Here is a 21,686-nt window from a genome sequence, read left to right as displayed (position 1 = left end):
TGGAACATAAGGAATAGCATGGAGGACCACAGGGGTAGGGAGGGAAAACTGAATGGGAAGAAATCAGAGAGGGAGACAAACCATGAGAGACTCTGGACTCCGGGAAACAAATTGAGGTTTATAGAAGGGAGGGGTGAATCATTGAACACTACATCAAAAACTAATGATGTACTATACTCTGGCTAACTGAACATAATAAAAAAATAAATAAAAATGTGTATCTTGTTAAACATCTGCTAAGGTTTTATATCAATATAAGAGACTACATATTTATTCCTCCCCACCCCCAAATCACATGGTGAAATCTAACCGCCAGTGTGATGACATTTGGAGAGGCGGCTTGGGGAGATGCATAAGTGATAAGGATGAGCTCTTGTGAATGAAAACATTCACCTTGTAAAAGTGACCCCAAAGAGCCCCTTCCACCATGAAAGTACACGGGGTAAGATGGCCATCTATGAGCAGGAACTGGGCGCAGGAGATGGTCGTTCTGCAAAGATCTCCCAGGTGATCCTAACGGGAATCCAGGCTTGAGGACAACTTGACCAGACATTGCCTCTCAAAATAGTGTGTTTGTGCATCTCCTGAATTCCTGTTGAAACCCAATCTACTGGAGAACCCCACTCTAAGAAATTGAGATACAGCTGCGGCGGGGCCCATGAATGAGCCTTTTCAACACTCTCTGGGGGTGCTGATGCTTCTCCCCCCAGAACCGTGTTTCCACAGCATCCGCCCAACACCAGTCCCTCTTTCGGTAGCACTAGAGAAAAAAGCAGGGCACACCTGATCCTCTACACGCTACAATCACATCTCAACATACTGCAGGTTCCTTGCAATTAGCGAATGAAGGGGAAGCAACGGAACCAGGACTGGTGATTCCTGTGGGCAGCGAGGGACTGCTATAACGAAAAGTCTGAGGACCCCATCAGCCAAGGTTGGGTGCGCCGTTGAAGACGCCAGGTTCTGGGCGGGGCGGGCCTTCGTGGGCGGCCTCTGTGCAAGCGCGAGCTGGGGGGCGGGGCGAGTTTCGGCATGTGGGTGTGGCTACTGCCTCCCGGCGCCTGCGCACTTGGGACCAGGGTCAGGTGACCCTCGCGTTTTCCCAGGTGGCTTCGCGCCCACACACGCCCTTCTCTCTTCCGGCTGAAGGACCGATTTAGAGCGGCGGATCTTCCTTCTGCAAGGTTAGTTGCCAGGGAATGTGGGCTGACACTGGTGTGGTAGTGCTTGCGGGCCCAAGGAGGAGGGGGACTGCGTGCTGCGGGCAACTCAGCTCAGAGCTCACAGCTGCTCCGGAGCCTGCATGCACGCGACAGGCAGGTGTGAGTGTCCTGTGAGAGGGAGTGTTTTGGACTAGAGTCTGGTGGCGCCTTTAACCGCGTGTATTCAGTAACGAGTCCCACGACTCTGGTGCCGCCCTCGAGGGCATTCAGATTTTAGGGGACACTGATTTCAGGTCCCGGGGGTGGGGCGAGGGGGTCATACACAGTGTGCCCCATTGGAGCGCATGCGCAAGGTCCTGGGCTGGAAGGAAGTGGGAATGAGGGAAGTCTGGGACCCGCCTGGAGAGGGCAGAACACGTGGTAGTGAGAAGAAGGGTTTGTGCTTCATTTATTTATTTCTTTATTTTTAGGTTTTATTTATTTACTAGAGAGAGAGAGGGCAGGGGAAGGGGCAGAGGAAAAAGGGTTTGTGCTTCAGATTGTGTTTGCACGGAGAGTGCAGTCTAAGCCCTGATCTGTGGACTTGGGGAAGAACTGGGTCTTGCAGGTGGTGGAGAGGTCTGGTCGAGGGGTCCAGATGTGGGGGGGATCAGGTGTGAACTACAGATCCTGGTCCTGACAAGGGCAGGGTGGGCCGGGAGACCTGGGCGCAGTTGTGAGGTAGGAGAGGTTGCATGTAAGCAGGACCAGCACTGTTGGGAAGCCTTCCCATCTGCAGCCTGGTTGTGGGGCTGAGTCTCCCGACTGTCCAGGTAGGGCACAGTGTTGGCTGCACACAGACTGCCTCACTGTCCACTTGGGGCGCAAGTGTTGGCTGCACACAAAGCACACTGCTTTTGCACTCATCCTCCATGTATCAAGTCCCACTGCTCAGGTACAGACGCTGCTGGAGTAGACCCGAGCTAACAGCCTGTGCATGGATGCCAGACCTCTAGTCAGAGAAGGACAAATACCATATGATCTCATTCATATGTGGAATCTAAGAAGGGAAACAGATGAACATGTGGGAAGGAGAAAAGAAAAGTAGAGAGAGAAACAAGCCACGAGAGACTCTAATGATAGAGAACGGACTGAGGGTGGATGAAGGGACATGGGTGGGGGAAGGGCTAGATGGGTGATAGGTATTAAAGAGGGCACTTGTGATCAGCACCAGGTGTCATATGTAATGATGAATCACTAAATTCTCCTCCAGTAACTAATATTGTTCTGTATGTTAACTAAAGTCTTAATAAAAACAAAACCAAAAAAATCAGTCTACATAAAAACACTCGATTCCTTGAAGAAGTGGTCCCTAATATAGGCTAGGGAAGGGAGAATATGAGGTGAGTCTTCAATGTGTTGATTCAGAAAATAAAGAAAGGCAGTCATTGCTGGGATATGGGAGCAGGAGGAAATGGAGATTACAGCTGCCCCTGGAACAAAATGGGGGTTGGGGTGCCCATCCCTTTTTCAGTCAAAACCTGCATATAAGTTTTGACTCCCCAGACACTTAACTACTAATACCTACTGTTGATCAGAAGCCTTACAGATAACAGTCGGTTAACACATACTATATGTTCAGTGTATTGTAGTCTGTGTGTATTCTTATGATAAAGTAAGCTAGAGAAAAGAAAATGTTAAAATTATACGAGAAAATAGTTTACAGTATTGATCTCTAAAAATTCCACATGTGAGTGGACTGGCGTCCTTCAGACTAGGGTTGTTCAGGGGTCATCTGTATTGCTTAATGGTGCTAGTTTTCTGTGTAGGATGATGAAGTAGGTAGTGGTGATGGTTGTACAACATTGTGAATGTGTGAAATGCTAATGTGTTGTACACTCTGAAATGGTGGTGCATTTTATGTTCTGTATATTTTAACTTGTGATAACAAACAACACTCGATGGGATGTAGCCAGGGTGAAGAACCTCCAGCGGACAAATTTGGAATAATTTGCGCAGCAAAAAATATATATAGTAATATGTCACTGCAAAGAGGAAGGAAATCTTGAATTGTGTCTACTGTGATAATAGACATAGGGAAGGGAAAAAGGAAACCTCTCCTTTACACAAGATTGCTAAGTAATACACATATAAAGGCAGTGGGAGGGTCACTGCAAGGGTGGTTCAATATCACAAGTCAACATGATACACCACATTAGTAAAAGAGGGATTAAGAACCATATGATCCTCTCAACAGATGCAGAAGAGGCATTTGACAAAGTACAATATCCATTCTTTTTTTTTTTTTTAAGATTTTATTTATTTATTTGACGGAGACAGCCAGCGAGAGAGAGAACACAAGCAGGGGGAGTGGGAGAGGAAGAATCAGGCTCCCAGCAGAGGAGCCTGATGTGGGGCTTGATCCCAGAACGCTGGGATCACGCCCTGAGCCAAAGGCAGACGCTTAACGACTGCGCCACCCAGGCGCCCCTACAATATCCATTCTTGATAAAAACCCCAACAAAGTAGGGATAGAGGGAACATGCCTCTATATCATAAAGGCCATATACAGAAAAACCCACAGCTAATATCATCCTCATGGGCAAAAACTGAGAGCCTTTCCTCTACATTCAGGAGCAATACAGGAATGTCTACTCTCACCACTGATTTAACATAGTACTGGAAGTCCTGTCTTAGCATCAGAGAACAAAGAGAAATAAAAGGCATCCAAAGTGGCAAGGAATAAGCCAAACTTCCCTATTGGCAGATGACATGATACTCTATAGAAAACTGAAAAGACTCCACTAAGAAATTGCTAGAACCAATACACGAATTCACTAAAGTCACAGAAGACAAAATCAACATAGAGAAGTTGTATTTCTCTATACCAACATTGAAGCACCAGGAAAAGAAGTTAAGGGATTGATCCCATTTACAATAGCACCGAAAACCGTAAGATACCTAGGAATAAACCTAACTGAAAAGGTAAAAGATCTGTACTCTGAAAACTGTGAAACACTGATAAAAGAAGTTGAAGATGACTCAAAGAAATGGAAAAGCATTCCATGTTCATGGATTGGAAGAATAATTATTGTTAAAATTTTATATTACTGAAAGCAATCTACACATTTAATGCAAACCCTATCAAAATACCATCAGCGTTTTTCACAGAGCTAGAACAATCAATCCTCAAATTTGTATGGATCCACAAAAGACCCTGAATAGCCAAACCAATCTTGAAAAACCAAACCAAACAAAAGCTGGGGGCATCACTATTCCAAACTTCAAGTTATATTACAAAGCTATAGTGATCAAGACTGTATGGTACTGGCACAAACACACACACATAGATCAATGGGGCAGAAAAACAACCCAGAAATTAACCCACAACTACATGGTCAACTAATCTTCACCAAAGCAAGAAAGGGTATTCAATGGGAAAAAGACAGCCTCTTCAATAAATGGTGTTGAGAAAACTGGAGAGCAACATGCCAAAGAACGAAACTGGACCACTTTCTTACAGCATACACAAAAATAAATTCAAAATGGTTGAAAGACCTAAATGTGAGACAGGAAACCATTGAAATCCTATGGGAGCACACAGGCAGTAACCTCTTTGACCTTGCCCATAGCAACTTCTTATTAGATACCTTGCTAGAGGCAAGGGAAACAAAAGCAAAAATAAACTACTGGAACTTCATCAAGATAAAATGCTTCTGCACAGCAAAGGAGCCAATCAATAAAACTAAAAGGCAACCTTCAGAATGTGAGAAGAGTTTGCAAATGACCTATCCGGTAAGGGTTAGTATCCAAAAAATTTGTATAGGACTTATCGAACTCAACAACTAAAACACAAGTAATCCAGTTAAAAAATGGGCAGAAGACATGGGTAGACATTTTTCCAAAGAAGACATACACATGACTAACAGACACATGAAAAGATGCTCAACATCACTCAACATCAGGGAAATACAATGAAAATGACAATGAGTTATCACCTCACACCTGTAAGAATGACTAAAATTTACAACACGTGAAACAGCAAGTGTTGGTTAGGAAGCATAGAAAGGGGAGCCCTCTTACTCTGCTGGGAATGCAAACTGGTGCAGTCACTCTGGAGAACAGTGTGGTGGTTCCTCAAAAAGCTAAAAATAGAACTACCTTATGATCAAGCAATTGCACTTCTAGATATTTACCCAAAGGATACAAAAATAGCGATTGCAAGGGATATATGCACCCCTACGTTTATAGCAGCATTATCAACAATAGCCAAATTACAGAAAGGGACCAAATGTCTATCAGTTGATGAATGGATAAAGAAGATGTGGTAAATATATACAATGGCATGTCACTCAGCCATAAAAAAGAATGAAATCTTGCCATTTATAATGACATGGATAGAGCTAGAGTGTATTATGCTAAATGAAAAAAGAGAAAGAAAAATACCATCTGATTTCACTCATATGTGGAATTTAAGAAAGAAAACAGATGAACATATAGGAAGGGGGAAAAGAAAAAAGGGAGAGCGTGAAACAGCCACAAGAGACTCTTAAAGATAGAGAACAAACAGGGTTGATGGAGGGAGGTGGGTGGGGGATGGACTAGATGGGTGATGAGTATTAAAGAGGGCACTTGTTTTTTTATTTTGTTTTATGTTTTTGTTTTTTTATTTGATAGAGTACACGAGTAGGCAGAGTGGCAGGCAGAGGGAGATGGAGAAGCAGGCTCCCTGCTGAGCAGAGAGCCGGATGTGGGGCTTGATCTCAGGACTCCGGGATCATGACCTGAACCAAAGGCAGACGCTTAACCTACTGAGCCACCCAGGTGCCCTGAGGGCACTTGGTTTGATGATGAATTCTGTTCCTGAAACCAATATTGCAATGCATGTTAACTAACTGGAATTTAATTAAAAACTTGAAAAAAAGGTAGTAGAATGTTGCAACCATCATCTGATAACTGACTCAAATAAAAATCATCAGTAGATGCTAAAATACTTAGATGAGAGGTAAGTTGTTCAAACAATGTCAAAATTATCACTCCAGGGACACCTGGGTGACTCAGTCCATTAAGCTCCAACTCTTGGTTTCCGGTCAGGTCACGATCTCAGAGTCATGAGATCAAGCCCCAAGTCAGGGTCCACACTCAGCTTTGAGTCTTTTGGGATCCTCTCTCCCCCTCTGTCCCTCTCCCTACTTGCACACGGGCTCTCACTTCCTCTCAAATAAAATCTTTTAAAAAATAAAAAATGTATTACTCCAGCAATTACTTATTAATGAAGCAGGGCAAAAGCACCTTGAAAACGAACAGGTCTAGTAGATGGCATCATAACCAAGTGAGAAAACTTAATCAGTGATAATAGAAGATGCTTATAACCTTTGCCTCTGAGGTGTTGCCCTTAGTCTTTTCATTCCCACTGTCTTCCCAGCTGACTTCATCACCCACACCCGTTGTGTTTCCCTAACACCATTATCCCCCCAGCGAGGTTTCAGCTCCCCTTCCACCCTCAATCTTTGTCCTGGACCACTAACCATGTCCACCATATCTATACTCCAAGAACATAGTGTCATCACATATTTGTTGTTGTCTTTCATATCGATGCTATTTCAAGGTTCCAGCTACAAAGCAGTCAGTTCCCCCTGTTAAGCAGCTGACCAACCCACGCCCTAACCATTTCCCTCACTGGGCTCACACAAGCTGAGCCACTTTGCAGCAGGTGTGACCACCCAGGGTGAGGTACCAGACAACGAGGGACAGCTTTACGTTCTGGAACCTGTGAAATGTATCAAACCAGCCAGTTCAGTGGGAACTCTAGGGAATTAGCTCCCCTCACTCTGTGTCCACACATAAACTGCTGCTGTAGCTCTAGCTTGCTGTTACCCTGCCCCCACGTACAGTCCCCTCCCCACAGTGTGGCGCTGCCTGGCATCCCCTCCTCTTTGGAGCTGTTAGTAATAAAGAGTTCTGCTTTCATCTGTCCACGTGTTGTAGTGTTGTGTCCCACCGTCAACTAACCTTTAAATCCTACAAAATGTACGTTTCCTCCCTTCTGTTCTCTAAGCCCACATGGACATGAATTGTCCTGGGCTTTCCCACCCTTCCCCTTACTATCGCTGATGATCTGCCTTCCCCATTTTTCCCCTTGTTCTTATGACCAGCGTGCCCTTAGGCCCCCAAACTAATATCTGTGTGTTACACCCTTAACTTCCGTGCACATTGTCCCCTTGTGTCCTTAAGCCCTGCAGTGCACTTGAAACATAGCGCACCCTTTAAGCCCTGTGTGCCTTTTTATCTTGCATACTCTCTCACCTCCCACTCTCTGTATTCCTGTTAGGAATTGAATTGTGTATCCCAGAATTCATATTTCATAGCCCTAATACCTACAACATCAGAGTGTGGAGATGAGGCCTTCAAAGAGATGATTAGGTTAAAAATGAGGCCGTTGCAGGGCACCTTAATACAGTATGACTGGTGTCCTTACAAGAAGAGGAAGTTAGGAAACAGCAGCAACGCAGATGTACAAGGCCAGAAAAAGGCCGTGTGAACAACACACAGGGAGAAGGTGGCCATGTTCAAGGAAGGAGAGAGGCCTCAGAAGAAACCAGCCTGGTGACACCTAGATCTTGGATTTGTCACCTAAAAACTCTGAGGAAATAAGTTTCTGTGGTTTATGCCATCCTTTGCACTCTTCCCCTCTGCCTGTGTTCTCCTGCTGTGTGACGACTCATGAACTGCCATTCGCCACCAAATTTTTCACCACACCCTGCATTGCCAGAGCCAGAGCTCAGAGAAGTTCTGAAATGCTGCGCATTGAAAATGTGTTCCTGGGATGTGCAGTTGGAATAGTGCAGTTGCAGACATGGCTCCTCTTTCTTGCATTTACAGTCTTGGACACGTGAAAAGAATGACTTGATGCAGACATTTTTCTGAGAAGCATACACCTGGTGACTTTATGAGGATTTTTGTGAAAATAAGTAGGACAGTAGTGTTCGGGTGTGCATTGCAAGTGTGTATCAATGTGAGTGTGAGTCTGTGTGTGGTCGGTGCGCATGAGTTTTGTGGGTGTGAGTCTGTATATGCCAGAATGGGAAGGACTGTATGTGAGTGTGTATTTCTGTGTGTTTGAGTCATGAGTGTGTGTACTGTGTGTGTGTGTATGTGCGCGTGTGCATGAGTGTGTCAACATTTACATGCATGTTCTTGTGTTTGCAGAATGAGTTGACAGCCATATGGGTCTATTCCTATACTAAGATATTGGTTGAGTAGGGGGGATATAGGGAAATTTTAGCAAAATTTAACAGAGGTCTGTCGTTTACCATTGCACCCTAGAAGATAATCTCCACCCCTTGGACTGTCATGCTCATAGTATTGCCTTTGTTTATCTCAGGGCATGGCCACCAGACAGTCTGGTAATGAGTTATGATGGGACCTTGGGCCATGCAGCATTAGATCCGCTTCTGGAGGGGCTGAACACGAGAGATAACAGCCGGACTTCCCTAAAACAGGAGAATAAACACCAGCTATCCAGTCAGTACATGATTGAACTCCAGTAAAAAGCGTAAGCACCTAGGTTTGGGTGAACATCCCTGGTGGCAGTATGCTATGAGGATTGTCAAATATTGGTGTCTGGAGAGTAAAACATCCGTCACTTCATAGAGGGGACACTGGAACTCTGCTTTCATACTTTTCCTGGACTCTACCCCATACACTTCTTCCCTGTCTGGTATTAATCTGTATCCTGTCCTTTCAGATGCAGATTAATAAACCATAGTGGTGAGTACAACAGCTCTCAGTGACTTCTGTGAGTCCTGGAGAATTCTGAAAACTGTGCGTGGTTTTAGGAACCCTGAACTTGAGTTGGTATCAGAAGTCGATGTGGTCCCATTGAACATTAAAAAAAAAAAAAAAGATGTGGTCCGGTCGGCTAAAATTAACAACCCGGGAAACAACAGGTGTTGGTGAAGATGTGAAGAAAGGGGAACCCTCTTATACTGTTGGTGGGAATGCAAACCGCTACATCCACTGTGGAAGACAGTATGGAGGTTCCTCAAGAAGTTAAAAAGAGAACTACTCTATCACCCAGCAGTAGCACTACTGGGTATTTATCCAGAGGCTACAAATATAGTGATTCAGAGGGGCACATGCACCCCAATGTTTATAGCAGTAATATCCACAAGAGCCAAACTATGGAAAGAGCCCAGATGTCCATGGACAGATGAATGGGTAAGGATGATGTGGTATATACATACAGAATGGAATATTACTCAGCCATCAAAAATCCCCTAAATCTTGCCATTTGCAACAACATGGATGGAACTAGAGGGTATTAAGCTAAGCGAAGTAAGTCAGAGAAAGACAAACACCATAAGATTTCACTCATGTGGATTTTAAGAAACAAAACAGATGAACATAGGGGAAGGGAAGGAAAATAAGATGAAAACAGAGAGGGAGGTAAGCCATTAAGAGACTCTTATCTATAGGAAACAAACTGAGGGTGGCTGGAGGGGTGGTGGGTAGGGGAATGGGGTAATTGGGTGATGGGCATTAAGGAGGGCACTTGATGTAATGAGCACTGGCTGTTATAGGCAACTAATGAATCACTAAGTTCTATCTCTGATGAGTAGGGGGGATATAGGGAAAATTTAGCAAAATTTAAGAGGTCTGTCTGTTAACTAAATTGAATTTAAGTTAAAAAAAAAAAAAGAACTAGGTGTGGTGCTAGGTGGACTGTGGTTCCTCCAACTTCTCACATGGATGAAAAACCCTCACAGGGGTGGGGCGCCTGGGTGGCTCAGTCGTTAAGCGTCTGCCTTTGGCTCAGGGCGTGATCCCGGCGTTATGGGATAGAGTCCCACATCGGGCTCCTCTGCTATGAGCCTGCTTCTTCCTCTCCCACTTCCCCTGCTTGTGTTCCCTCTCTCGCTGGCTGTCTCTATCTCTGTTGAATAAATAAATAAAATCTTTAAAAAAAAAAAAAGAAAAAGAAAAACCCTCACAGGGAGATGGATAGTGGACCTTGTTGAGATCGTATTTGTCTGTTGGTAAAGCCATAGCAGTGACTTTTGGCTCATAAATGTTATATATCTTCATTAATTAAATGGGCAGCAAGGGCTCCCTATTGAAAAGTAGCAAAGGTAAGTGTAAGGACCTCTGGTAACCGCTCAGTGCTGTTGACTTGAGAGAGAGTGATTGGCTTCTCTGATCGTTAGAAGAATGGCAGAATCTGCTTGTTGAATCATCGAATCCTGTTACTTTTATTTCTGAGGGACACGAACATCACTCTTTCTCATGAGGATACTATTTTAGACTTCTATCATTGCTAGGGTCAACGTTAGTAAACTCACTTGCTAGGATATTTGCATGTCATTTCCAGTTTAATTTGCATGCAGTTAGAAAAATGATTACCATGATTTCTTTTTTTTTTTTTTTTAGGATTTTATTTATTTATTCAACAGAGAGAGAGACAGCCAGCGAGAGAGGGAACACAAGCAGGGGAAGTGGGAGAGGAAGAAGCAGGCTCATAGCGGAGGAGCCTGATGTGGGGCTCGATCCCATAACACCGGGATCACGCCCTGAGCCGAAGGCAGACGCTTAACCGCTGTGCCACCCAGGCGCCCTACCATGATTTCTAACATAAATTGTTGGTATGTTCTGGAGCGCCTGGTTGGCTCAGTCAGTTAAGTGTCCAACTCTTGATTTTAGCTCAGGTCATGATCTCAGGGTCACAAGATCGAGCTCAGCACATAGTCTGCTTCTCTTCCTTCTGCTCTTCCCCGTTTGCTTTCTCTCTCTCTGTCTCAAATAAATAGATAAATTAAATTAAATCTTTAAAAAAATTACTGGCGCGTTCTCCCTTTTATCTCATTAGAAATTCTTGTTGGACCCTGTCTGATTCCACGTATTTTCTAAATTCTTAAGTAACGATGCAGCTTAGCAGACTGAACTAAGAATGAACTAGATTTTTAGTGGAAGAACTTCTCAGGGAATCAGGGACACCTGCGAGACACACACGTCTCACTGCCAGCCCCTTCAGTATTTACTGCCCCTTCCATGTGAGACCCTATCTGCCATCAGGGATCATGAAAAAGTAGGAGCCTGTCTTAAACTAGACAACAGTCTCTTTGGAGATACTCACAAACTTGTAATTGGTTTTGGTAATTAGCAGTGGGAGAAAGTTTTTCAGAAATACCATCAGCTACTGAAGCCTCCGCTGTCATTGCCACCACATGTGAAATGATAATTGCAATCCTGAGGGGAGGGGAGGGAAAGCCTTCTCTCAGGGTCTGGCTGCCGCCCTCCCTTACATGTACTGGCTGCCGTGACCTTCACACCGAGCCCCATCCTTCCTCCAGAAGGAGTCCAGTGAGTATTTTCTATTCCAGCCTGAGAGTCCGAGCCTGTAAGGAAGGACGTCTGAGTAAGTGTTCACATCTGGAGAAGGGATTCTGTGGGTTGGAACAGATTCAGGCAAAGCTTAACAGGATGCAGACTTCTTTTGTATGTTCGGAGGGTGAGCAGGGGAGTGTCCATTAGCACCACCTGCCTCTTGAGAGTGTTCCAGACCATCATGATCAGCCCCATGAACTCCCGTTGGAAGGATCTTAAAGTGAAAGCCCCAGAGTATGTTGGCTTCTCCATCTCCCTCTGCTGGATCATGCACATGTTTGTAAATTTAATTTTTCATGTGTATTTGTTACATGTGTCTGATAAATGGAGCATGAGGAACATCACAAAGGAGATTTACGGTACCGTTTCACTGTAGCTCATGAGACAGTCACAGCCCCGCTCTATGCCCTGTTGATGATAATCTCCGAATTTTTATTTTCTGGGCTCATGATCTGGGCCAGTGGCTCCATGGTTTTCATCCTGCACAGGCATAGGCAGCGGGTCCAGCACGTTCACAGGCCTAATAACGTCTCCCCCAGACCCTCTGCTGAGTCCAGAGCCACCCAGAGCATCCTTGGCCTGGTGACCACCTTTGTGTCTTTTTACTTCCTCTCCTCCATCTTTCATGCATGTGTTGCTCTTATAATCCCAGATGGTGGCTGGTGAACACCACCGCAGTGATTTCTGTGTGTTATCCAGATGTCAGCCCCTTTCTGTTCATGAGGCAAGACTTGACTATACGCAGGCTCTGCTTTTCCTGGATAAGGAACGTAAAATCCTTTAATCATACCAGAAAAAAATAGGTTGTATGTTTTTGTACAGTATCCTGTTGTTAATTCATCCGTCATTCTGGAAAAGTCAACCGTGAGTGTAAGGAGGAGCCACATGCCATTCAAAGGAGGACACTGAGGCATGTTGGTGTGTCGTCGGCCACGTCAGCATGGGACACGTGGGCAGAGTGGAGGTGAATACAGCAGCTTGGCCTCATTCTGATGCCTAGCATCCTGAAAACAGTAGTTTAATCAAATGGTTTTTGAGTGAAATTGAGTGGATTTGATGCTGGCTCCACAGTGAGGTGAACCCGAGTGGTTTCCCAGCAGTGTACTCGTGGGCGTATCCCGTAAGCGTGAATACAGTCAGGTAGCGAGGGCTGGAGCCTGCTGGGAGGCAGTTCTGCATGGATTCCTATGCATGTGCAGGTCTTCCGGGCAATGGCATGGGCAGCTTTTATTGTGGACTGTAGTTCATCAATGTTCTATAAAAAAAAAGCCTTAGATTGTAGGGAGACTGTTGCGTTTCGGGGAGAGGACAGATTTGTTTCCCGTACAGGGAACAACAGACTCTAGCTAAGGAATAGCAACACCTAAGGCAACAAGAATTTTAGAAGTTCAGGGAAGAAGTTAAGGCTGAGAGGTGCCCTGACCCTTAGCTAACATTAAGAGAAGATCTAAGACGTGGAAACCCTTCAGAAGGTACATGGGTATCAGGAGCCACTAAGGGCTCCAGTAACCACACCATACTCTGCTCCACCATGAATGCTGGTTGCCAGTGTAATAGGAAATTTATTTTTAACAAGCTGTGTTTTTTTTTTAAGATTTTATTTATTTATTAGAAAGAACACAAGCAGGGAGGGGGAGGCATGGCAGAGGGAGACGGTGAAGCAGACTCCCCACTGAGCAGGGACCTGGACGTGGGACTTGATGCCAGGATCCCGAGATCATGACCTGAGCTGAAGGCAGACACTTAACTGACTGAGCCTCCTGGGTGCCCCACAAGCTGGTTCGATGGCGAGTTGAAGCTAAATCTGGAGGGAGAGTCCCAGCACCAGTTGAAAGTGGTTCCACTACAGTGCCCTCCTCAGCAGCTCGGCTTTTAATGTCACACTGGCTCGTCTCCAGACCGTGTTGGGTAGAAACCTGCTAGCATCGCAGGTGCTGTTAGAGCCCTGTGGAGGGCTGAGGGAACACCCCGTGTAGTTGGATCCCAGTACCCCAAAGGCTCCAAAGTTTCAGGATGAGAATTCAGTCCCAATTGAAGGGACAGATGATTGTACAAGATTGAAATCAGGATGATATTAAGGACAGAATGCAGAGCTAGGATCCCCCATTCCAGAGGGAAGAGTTTCCACGATCCTTTCAAACATAAAGCAGAAATATTTGAGCACAAAATAATCCATTCCTGCGGTGGAAAGGGCAAGCTCGGGCATATGTATCAGTGACTTCACTCCAGGAGAGCAAAGACTGGAAATTCCTTTTCAAAAAGCCATGTCAGAGTCAGCCTCTGAAGAAGTCCAAATCCACTCACAGCCAGAGCTCTCATTGTGAACAGTAGGGATAGTGAAACCTAGGAGAGCCAGACAGCCCTTGGCCAGTCTTAGGGAAGAAGCAAGTGCACACTTGAACTGCAGACATCGGAGGAGGACAGCTCAGCAGGGGCTCCAGGGCAAGGGAGAGACCACAGACAGACTCATCAGTGACCAGAAGCCTCCCTCTTACCTCGAGCCGGGGACAGTGATGAGTGCTACCTCCAGCATCCAAAAGGCCACCTCCGAGAGCCAGAGATTTCCCCTCTCTATAGGATCTGTCTCTCTCTGTCTCATGTCAGCCCATGGCTTCACTGGGGACCTAGAATCGCACATCCAGTCTGGGGATAGAGCTGCAGGAAAGAGAGGAGGGGAGAAATTGTTCAGAACAGGAAAGAAGGTCCCACAGTACCTGTTTTCTTTTCTGACAAATGCTCTGTTCTAATTGTGGTTTTTTTTAAATCTGACTTTGTGTTCCTGTATTTGGAATCTGTTCATCACAGGGCCTATTCCATTTACTTTATTTTCTGTATTCTTGGTGCTCTGACATTTGTGACCTTGCTTGTGAGCGAGAGGCTGCCTCTCCCATGACTAACCAGTTCATACAGATAGGAGAGGGCTTTACAAGGGCACCCCCCTTTTTATGCAGACTTACGAAAAGAGTCCAAACCCCCCCAACATCTCTTTTTCAAGGTCTGACACACTAAGCCAATATTTCCACTGCCCAAAATCAACCCAGGACCAGGTACCAGACAATCAGGGACAGCCAGGGCCCACTCGCCGGTTCTAGGTTGTTCATCCTGCCCTGCCTTGTCTTTCCTCAAAACACTGCAATAAAGGCTCCGACTGGGCTTTCCCCTCTCCTGCTTCTGCTTCCTGGCCAACATGTGATGTTTTCCAGGTGTTGCTCTATGGGATGCCGCAGCCTAGGATTCGAGGTCAAAGTAAAGACAGGTTTGGTTTCTCCTGAGGTCTCCCTCTTTGGCTTGCAGGTGGCCACCTTTTCACTTTTTCCTCCAAGGTTTTTCCTCTGGTTCCACACAGATTCGGGTGTTTCTCTGTATGTCCAAATTCTCTTTCATCATGAGGATACCAGTCATTGGTTTAAGGATCACCCAGTTGGCCTAATTTAAATTTAATCACTCCTTTAAAGGTCCTATCTCCCAATACATTCTTATGGTGAAGTTCTTGGGGCTAATCTTTCACCGCATATGAATTTGGTGGGTGGACACCGTTCAACGCATAACACTCAGCCCTTTGGGTTTCCAAAATTTACATTGTTCTCACTTGCACAATACCTTTACTCCGATCCTGACAGCCCTGAGGTCTTAACCCTTTCCAGCTTCAAGTGAAAGGCCCGAATCTCCTTTAAATTTGATCTGAATCAAGTGTGGGTAGAACTCCAGATGTGATTCAGTTTGAGGCAAAATTCCCATCCAGCTGTGATCCTTTGAAAGGATCACAAATTCTCTGCTTCCAAAAAACCGTGGTAGGATAGGCATAGATAGACATTCCCATTCCAAAAGGAGAAATTAAGAAGAAGATGCAAGTTGTGTGGCCCTAGAAAGCCTGGCAAATTCCATTACGTTGTAGGGATCAACTATTACCCTCCTTGCTGGATGTTCTGTCTTCTGGGCCCACAGCAATGGCAGCCATGTCTGCCCAGACCTACGGAGGATTGGTGATCCCCCAACAACCTGGGTTGCATGTCTCCTCCCAATGCCCTGGGCAGCAGCCCTGTCCCCAAAGCCCACGGTAATGGCAACCTGGCATGTGGTTACCATGCCAGCCCTCAGGATCTCTGAACCCCTTTCAAGGTCATACCTCCCCTTATTTGAAGGATAACACATGTCTGTGGCCTGTTCTGCAGAATCCCAGAAATCCAACAGCCTTTCTTCTGAGGTGGGCCCGTGAATTTATATTTTTAACAGGGTCCTCAGTGGTGCTGATGCTTCTCTCACAGAGCCCTTTCCACAGCACCTTCCCAATCCCCTTTCAGCAGCACTAAGCTAGAGAAAGCGAGGAGAGCACTCTTGATCGTCTTAACAGATTACCATCACTTCTCAACACCCATGCTGTGGTTTTCTTGCATTCAGCAAATGATGGGGAAGGAACTGAACCAGGACAGGTGGAGGGAGGGGCTGCTACAGGGAAAGTCTGAGGACCCCATCAGAAGATGCCTGGTTGGCAGTCAGTGGAGCTGCAGGTTTTCGGAGGGATGTGGCATCCTTAGTCGGCCTGGGGCAAGCCTGAGAATGTGATCCCTGCATATGGGGGTGGCTGCCGCCTCCCTGTGCATGCGTGGGCTTTGGTGTTAGGTGGTGACCTCTAGCTTTCCCAGCGGAAGTTAGGAGTCTAAGGAAGCCCGCCTGGAGAAGAGGCTGGGTTACATCTGCATGTTCTCCACCTGGGCGGTTATTTTGGAGGAAATCAAGAGAACGGTGCTTTGTTAGTGCTTCCAGACCCCCAGAGTGGTCGAGTAGTATGTACCTGGGCCAGACTCTGGGTGCAGCTGAGGGCCGAGCCCATAGCTCTGTGTCGGGGTGCATGTGTGGGGCCAAAGCCTCGGGGTCCTCCGTTAGGGCTGTTTCGGAGTAAGCACTGCTGGATACCTTATTTGTTTATTTTGGGAGTCCAGTGCCAGGCCCAGGTGCTGCCCTCAGAGGCATCTAAATTGTAGGAGGCACAGCATTCAGGCACTGGCGGGAACTGGGGATGCTGAACACCACGTGTGCACATGCGCCAAGGGGTTGCTGGAAGGAAAAGATGGAGTTGGGGGCAATCAGGGACCCATGAGGGCGTAGCCCATGTTAGCAGGACAGGTTTGTGCTTCCGGTTCTAGTTCCACGTGGAGCTGAAATCTGGGCTTGGGTAGTGAAAGGATCTGGGCAGGTGGTTCAGAGGCCTAGGCTGGAGGGGCCAGGTTGCAGCTGCAGATTCTGTGTTTTTCAGTATTTTCCAGACCTTTGGGCTGGGACTGGTGCTGGTTTGGGCAGAAAGCACCTCTGCTAGAACAGGCACTGTCAGGAGGGATGGTATGTTGCAGAGTTGGGTTATATGAACGGCAGAGCTGGGCCGGTGCCTGCAGGAGGCCTGAGTGTTGCCTGGGAGATTGGTGTGTGGCCAGAAGCAAAGCAAATGGCTTTCAGGACCCAACTTCCACATAGCAACCCAGGGCCTCAGGTCCAGCCACTAACAAGATAAGCCATGTCCTGAAAGCCTGTGCCCAGGTGTCAGAATTGCCATCCTTGCTCCGAGGGCCAGGAGGGCCTGGTGCATGTCTTAGCCTCCAACAATAATAGAAAATACTCCTGTTGTATCACCGAAGTGATGCATTAAGATAATGCCACCATTATCTGTGTTGGGAAGTTCTGCTAGAATGTGCTACCTGAGTCTAAGGGTGACAGATATATTCAGCAAGTCCATAGCGAAGGTCATTCTGCAGACAATGAGCACATGGTTCAAAACTGTCATTATCCTGAGCACAAAGGAGTGGCAACAGATCTAGTGTAAGAGAACTTGAGTCAAGACAATTAAACACAATGGGCACCACAACTGGATTGTAGAGTTATAAAAACAGAAGACTTCCTTGTATCAGTGGGGAGAATGTGTACGTGCACTGTCTACTGAATTGGCGGTCTAGTGTTAGTTTACGCGTGATAGTTTTATTTTGTTTGGAGAACCACCTCCACGTTGGAGGATCCAAGATCAAGTTTCTAGTAGATTTTCTGTGTCCCAAGGGTCCTCTTCCTGGTTTGGAGACAGCCATCTTCATGCCGTATCCTCACGTGGTGGGGGGAGGGAGCTCTAGTCTCTTCTTATGTGGCCCGTTATCTTAATGGGAGAGCTCCATGCTCAAGACATCGTCCAAATCCAATCACCCCCACAGACCCCACCCCAGAACGACATCCCAGTGAGGAGTAGTCTTCGCATTATGAATCCAGAGGAGCACAATTGTTGTGTTGATAGCGGTAGTTAGGCGTCAGCAGCCAAAGTGCCACCATGGTGGCACAGCAATCCTTGTCTCAGAACTGCCAAGATAGTCCACATGCGCAGAAATCAGCGTGATCACTGGTCCACGTTCCACACAGTGTGTGATGCAGGGCATTCAGCTCTACGAATGTATAAACAGGGAGTGTTTCAATAGAGAGGATTAGTTAATCATCTCCATGGAAAATTTGTGGCATTTTAATGCCTGTGATATGGTCTCTCTTTATTAGCATGGCAATATGTCCTTCATTGATGACTGATTCAGGAAACCGACTGGATGGGATGTAAGTCCAGACCGACATACATATGTAAACCTGTGGAACCTAGAGCAGAAAATCTTAACGCAGGGGTGCCTGGGTGGCACAGCGGTTAAGCGTCTGCCTTCGGCTCAGGGCGTGATCCCGGCGTTCTGGGATCGAGCCCCACTTTGGGCTCCTCTGCTATGAGCCTGCTTCTTCCTCTCCCACTCCCCCTGCTTGTGTTCCCTCTCTCGCTGGCTGTCTCTATCTCTTTCGAATAAATAAAATCTTAAAAAAAAAAAAGAAAATCTTAATGCAGGGTGTGTGTACGGTTTGTGAGGTATCAGATACAAACCACACCTAGAGAAGGACAAACCTAAAACTGAAGAAAACGTTACATGTGAAGATCAAAATGGTATCAGCTGTGGAGTAGTTCATTGTTTAGTATTTTTCCCTAAACGTGTTTCTATGCGTATTACATTTCCACCATTGCTGTAATAGATTTCTGTGAATGTAGCAGCTGAGAGCAACGCACATTTGTTTCCTCACAGGTAGAATCGGGTCCTTGCTCATGTGTCAGATTAACAGAGTGGTTGACCAGCTGGTTTACATGGGAAAGTGTTTTGCCCATCCATAGTTTTCCTGTCCAAATGTTGTACATGTCCATACTTTTCTAGAATGTCATATACTTAGAATCATACAATATGTAGCCTTTGCAGATCGGATTCTTTCACTTAGTAATATGCTTTTAAGGTTCTTCCATGTCTTTTCCTGGCTTGATAGTTCATTTTTTTTTTTTAAGATTTTATTTGTTTATTTGACAGAGATAGGAACAGCCAGCGAGAGAGGGAACACAAGCAGGGGGAGTGGGAGAGGAAGAAGCAGGCTCATAGTGGAGGAGCCTGATGTGGGGCTCGATCCCATAACGCCGGGATCACGCCCTGAGCCGAAGGCAGACGCTTAACCGCTGTGCCACCCAGGCGCCCCTGATAGTTCATTTTTTAGCAACGAGTAATATTCCGTTTTCTGGATATATTACAGCTTATTTAACATTCACGTACTAAAACACATCCTGGTTGCTTCCAAGTTTTGGCGGTTATGCATAAGTTCCTATAAACATTCATGTGCGGGGCTTTACATGGATACAAGTTTTCAACTCATTTGTATAAATACCAAGGATGTGAGTGCTAGATTATATGGTAAGAGTGTGTTTAGTTTCGTGAGAAACAGTTAAATTGCCTTCCACAGTCCTTTTCTGAGCTCTCCATTATGTTCCTTTGATCAATTTATGTGTCTGTTTGCCAGTTCCACACTGTTTTCATTACTGTATATTTATAGGAAGCCTTGAAATCAAGTAATATGAGTCCTCTGACTTTGTTCATTTCCTTCAATATTTTTTTGCTGCTTTGCGTCTTTTGACTATCCATATAAACTTTAGGATCAATTTGTTGATATCCACAGAATAACTCGCTATTTAGTTTGGGATTGCGTTGACTCTGGAAGTCGATTGGGGAAGAACTGACACCTTCTATCGAGTCTTCCTGTGCATGTACGTGGATAAGCTCTTCATTTAGTTAGTTCTTTGATTCTGTTAATCAGCTCTGCAGCTTCCCTCATGTAGATCCTGTACGTACTATGTTAGACTTATACCAAGTGTAAGGGCTGTTCTGGTGCTAGTGAAAGTTACCGTGTTATTAATTTCAAATTCCACTTGTTCGTTGCTGGTTTGTATACTGTCTTAGTCAGTTTGAGCTGTTATAAAAAAGGAATGTAGACTAGGTAAAGAATAGCTGTTTTCACAGTTCTGGAGGCTGGGAAGACCAACATCAACGTGCTGGCTAATTAGGTATCAGTGAGAGCCCTATTCTTGGCTGCAAAATGCTATCTTGTTGGATTCTCACATGGTGGAGAGTACGTGCTCTGAGGTCCCTTGTGTAAGGTCACTGATCTCATTCATAAGGGTTCCACTCTCATGCAGTAATTACCCTCCAAAGGCACCACTACCACATACCATCACATCGTGGGTTAGAATTGCACCGTATGACATTTAGGTGGGTAACACAAACAGCACATTGTATTAAGCTTGTGTCCTTCCGTCTTACAATTATCACTTTTTAGTTCTGAAAGTTTTTTGTTGATTCAGTGGACTTTCTACATAGACAATACGATCTGTGAACAGACAGTTTTATTTCTTGCTTCCTAGTGACTGTCCTGTGTACTTCTTTTTCTTACTGCATCAGCTAGGACTTCCAGTACAATGTTGAACAAGAATGGTGAGAGAGGACATCCTTGCCACTAAACAGTAGTACATTTTAAGAGTGGATTTTATGGTATGACAGGTCTTATTAAATCAAGTAAAAACATCTAATAGCTTCACGTTGAACCCAGAAAACATTTTGACATCCTGACCCTGTACTACAAGGACTTGGAGATATAAGGTCCGGTGTCCATTGCAATAATATAGGACAGAGATGATTAGTCTTATGGCAATAATAACAAAAGAATTGGAGATAATTTTTGTTTTTTTATAATTGGAAGTGATTTTAAGGTAAAAAGAGCACACTGTGTTCCCCAAATACCAGTATTAGATTCGTGGGGTATCAAAAGATCTCTTGGCTCTGTCTTACTAGATTCCAGTTCACAATTTCATACTGTTGTACTTCTTTCACTGAACTAAAGATATAAAAGGACTCTTCTTCTTCACATCTATAGGACACTTACTTTGTACCTCTTATTGTCCAGGGTTCATTTTCATGTTATACAACTCTTAAAAGAATCTTTAACTCGTGCATTAAAAAAAAAATTCAGTGTAGTAACAGAGAGAAAATTGTAAACTGAAGTAGGTTATGAAAATTTCTAAATAAAAAGGAAATTTTCTAGAGTTGAAAGAATCATGTAATGGTATAATAATAGTATAATCACAAACTGAGATTTTTATAGCCTTTGAAAAACTCTTCTAGTAAGATTATTGAATCCTATTTATTGCCTGATAAACACTTCCCCACTTGATTGTGAAACTAGTGTAAAAGCATCTTAGGCAGTTTTTCTAAGCAGTATTTCAGTATTTCACTTTCAACAATTATACTGGGTTAAGCAGGAAAGGATGTGCAAGAAGTTACTAGCATGAAGAAAACTGGTCTTTCCTAACCAAGCAATCAGAAGGTTTGAGAGTAAATACTCTGTGTTGTATTAGAATCCCACTCTAGTTTTCGTTTTTGTTTTGATATTTGACCATGGACAGCTTTTAAGCCTCAACCCTTTCTCAACTGCCTTCCCTGTTTCTGGTACAGTTTAAAGTTTAATTAAGTAAAGAAATAAATACATACACATACATACATACGCCACCCACCCACCCCAAAACCCCAAACCACACATTCAGTGCATCCTCCCTCATCCTTTCTACTCTACAAGTGGTGGTCAAACTTAGAACCCCAGGTGCTCTTTCGTTTGGTGCCCTCAGGAAGATCAGACCACTTGCAGGCCACCTCATAAAGTGAGTCTCCCTTTCCTTGCTCTCTCAAGCCATTTTTTTCTGGCAACTTTGGAAACCTGCCCTACTATCCCCAGAGAGTCTCATTATGCATTAAACATTTTATCCCCTCTTGGTGTCTAGCATTATCAGACTTAACA

At 45.0% G+C, this 21,686-nt stretch overlaps 1 pseudogene; it reads left to right on the top strand.

Moving 5' to 3' along the window:
• The first annotated feature begins 2,540 nt into the window (after positions 1-2,540).
• Positions 2,541-12,472, top strand: LOC113247296 (vomeronasal type-1 receptor 4-like; annotated as a pseudogene).
• The last annotated feature ends 9,214 nt before the right edge of the window (positions 12,473-21,686 follow it).

Source organism: Ursus arctos, unplaced genomic scaffold, assembly GCF_023065955.2.
Source record: "Ursus arctos isolate Adak ecotype North America unplaced genomic scaffold, UrsArc2.0 scaffold_19, whole genome shotgun sequence".
Taxonomy (NCBI): domain Eukaryota; kingdom Metazoa; phylum Chordata; class Mammalia; order Carnivora; family Ursidae; genus Ursus; species Ursus arctos.
This window is presented reverse-complemented; position numbering and strand designations above follow the sequence as displayed.